Source organism: Bison bison, unplaced genomic scaffold (genome assembly GCF_000754665.1).
Source record: "Bison bison bison isolate TAMUID 2011002044 unplaced genomic scaffold, Bison_UMD1.0 scf7180017864518, whole genome shotgun sequence".
NCBI classification, from domain to species: Eukaryota; Metazoa; Chordata; class Mammalia; order Artiodactyla; family Bovidae; genus Bison; species Bison bison.
This window is the reverse complement of record NW_011495071.1, coordinates 3,733,624-3,736,768: the sequence shown is the minus strand read 5'-3', so window position 1 is coordinate 3,736,768 and position 3,145 is coordinate 3,733,624. Positions and strand designations below refer to the sequence as shown.

At 38.6% G+C, this 3,145-nt stretch overlaps 1 pseudogene; it reads left to right on the top strand.

Annotated features, from left to right (window-relative positions):
* The first annotated feature begins 781 nt into the window (after window positions 1-781).
* On the top strand, window positions 782-1,264 carry LOC104981331 (annotated as a pseudogene).
* Window positions 1,265-3,145: the final 1,881 nt, after the last annotated feature.

Here is a 3,145-nt window from a genome sequence, read left to right as displayed (position 1 = left end):
ATAGCCTCATAAAGAGCTTCCCAAATGGCACTAGTGGTAAAGAACCTTCCTGCCAATGCAGGAGATGTAAGCGACAGGGGTTTGATCCCTGGTTTGGGAAGATCTCCTGGAGGAGGGCAACCCACTCCAGTACTCTTGCCTGGAGAATCCCCATGGACAGAGGAACCTGGCAGGCTACAGTCCACAGGGTCACACAGAGTCAGACACAGGGACTTAGTGCGTGCACACACGCGCACCCGCGCGCACGCACACACACACACACACACAGCCTCATAAACAGAGTATGGCTTTAAAAAAAAAAAATGAGCGCTGTATCATAATGCCACGAATTAAACACATTCATACAATATCATGTGCATTAAGGGAAAAAAGGTAGAATGGAGAAACACAGAGCCAACAAAATATAGATGAGAGAATATAAATGGAAGTAGAAATAGGGAAATTAATATATAAAACAAGAGGGCTTTTGCATAGACCAATAATAATGTGCGGTGTGAATTAACTGAAAGGTAGAATTCAGTGACTGGAATGGATGGAATTTAATTCAATTCAGTAAATGTGGGACCCAAAAAAGAAAGTAAAAAAATTTTTTATAAATCTGAGGGGAAAAAAACAGATCTGATAAGCCTTTAAATGTATATACTTATAACCTTTTAAAAATTCATTACTATTGGTCTCGAACTAGCAATTTTGGTAACTCTGCCACTTGGTAAGAGTAAACACTGTCACTAGAATAAACAAAAGGATAAAAAGAGGACCGCGGCGCCCGGTGGGAGTCAGTATGGCGGCCGAGCGCAAAACTAAGTTGTCCAAGAACTTGCTGCACGTGAAGTTCATGCAAAGGGGACTGGACTTGGAAACCAAGAAACAACTAGAAGAGGAAGAAAAGAAAATCATTAGTGAAGAGCACTAGTACTTGGATTTTTCTGAGCTGAAAGAGAAAGAGAGTTTCATTATAGAAGAGCAGAGTTTCTTGTTGTGTGAAGATCTTCTCTATGGAAGAATGTCATTCAGAGGATTTAATCCTGAGGTTGAGAAATTAATGCTTCAGATGAATACCAAGAACAAAGCAGAAGAAGTTGAAGAGCAAACAGTGGAGCTCGATGTGTCAGATGAAGAAATGGCTAGAAGATATGAGACCTTGGTGGGGACAATTGGGAAAAAGTTTGCTAAGAAAAGAGACCTTGCCATTTACAAAGAAGATGAAAATGGAGACATAAAACCAATTAAAGCAAAGAAGATGTTCTTAAAGCCCCAAGATTAAAGTGGAGGCCTTAAGATATGGCTCAGGGATGAGAGCATATTTTGGAACTCAACTCTGTAGGTTCCTCTATAGTTATTAGTGGCGTGATGTTTATTTGTAAAGAAATGTATACTTTTGGAAACATGCTGTTTTTGGGACAGACATGTGATGGATGTTATACATCCTTTGCTTAACGGTGTTCTTCAAGAGTGGACTTTAAACCCTTGGTCTTCAAAATATACATAGGTATGTGGTAGCTTCCTAAAGAATATTTCATCTCAGATTTTTTTTTTTAATATAACTCTCCAGTCACTGACCTTAAATTGAATTCGTGAAAACTAATACCAGTGTTTAAATTGCCCTTATGTTTATAAACATGTCAAGTCAGTTCATACATATATTTTGGAATCATGTCATGAGAATTTATTATATGTTAATTCATCAAGAACAAACTTGCCTCTTCGGGCTAAGTATTTTCATGCTACAAAGTCAATGTCAATGTGTGGAATTATGTTTTTTGTTGTTGTTTAAGCCTTAATTTTTAGACGTGGTTCTATAATAAATACCTGTTTTCATATAAAAAAAAGGATAAAAAGAACTAAATTTAATTTAAAAAACCTAAGTGGCCAGTCATTCAAATAAAGAGTAATGTGTTCCTATGAATTACTACAGCTATTTTCCTGTTAGGCTCCATGTTATATCCAAAACACCACCACTTTACAACAAATAGAGGTTCATGTAGTAAGACTCTCACACTGTACTCCCCAATCAATTCCTCATGTTATATCCATCTTGCTTTATGAAAACATGGATGTATCACGAGTAACCCCAGAACTCCAGCCTTCTGGGGTCACATTTTCTTTAAGATTTAAAGAAAGGAGGGACTTCCCTGGCCATCCAGTGGTTAAGACTCTGCGCTCCCAATGCAGGGAACATGGGTTTGATCCCTGGTTTGGGAAACTAAGATCCCGCAGGCTGGCCAGCATGGCCTAAAAAAAAAAAACAACTAAAGAAAGGAATTCGAGCGTCTTCTTCTATGACAGGAAATTGAAGTCCTCCTGAATGTTTGAGGGTTCCCATGAGAGGCTTCTATGCCTTGGCTGCTGTGACTTGTCACATTTCACTGGTGACTACCGCTCTGTAGCTGCTCTTTGAGAACCAATGGCCAGCTTACTGCTACAGCTTAACCTTCTCACTTCTCTCAGCTAACTAATGCTGATGCTACACAGATAGGGATTTAACAGATTTCACTGCAAGTATAAATTATAACACACAAAAAGAAAACCTAAAATTATAAACTCGTCATCACAGCTCCTACAGTTCATCAGCCCAGGGAGCTCCCTTTGGCCATATTTTTTTTCCTTCATAGTCTCCTGGAATATCTGTCCAGTTCTGAATCCTTTCTACCATCTTCACCTTCAGGCCCAAGGAGACTACCGGGGTAAAACAAAAAAATGATTTGACTTATAACTCTCTGAATTCCTCCCCCTTTCTCCAGAAGGCAGAGGTTAATCTTCTTCCTCCTGGAATGTGGGCTGCACTTAGCAACTAGCTTCAAAGAATTTTGAACATGGAAAGAAAAAGAGTAAAAAAAAAAAAAAAAATCAAACCTAAGTCTCTATACGATACTAGGAAATCACCTAAGTTAAAATTTTAGGTATAGCAATATCATGATTACTGTTTTGATTTTTTAAGAGTCCTTACTGAGCTATGTATCGAAATATTTACAGAAGAAATGACATGCTGTTTGGGGACTGCTACAGAATAATCTGTGAGGGAAGAGACCAGACGGGGTGCAGATGACATAACAGCAGAGTGACCTGTTCAAGCTGCACCAAAGTCTATGGGGGTTCACTATACTGGTCTTTTAACTTGGACATATGTCTTAAATTTTCTATAAAC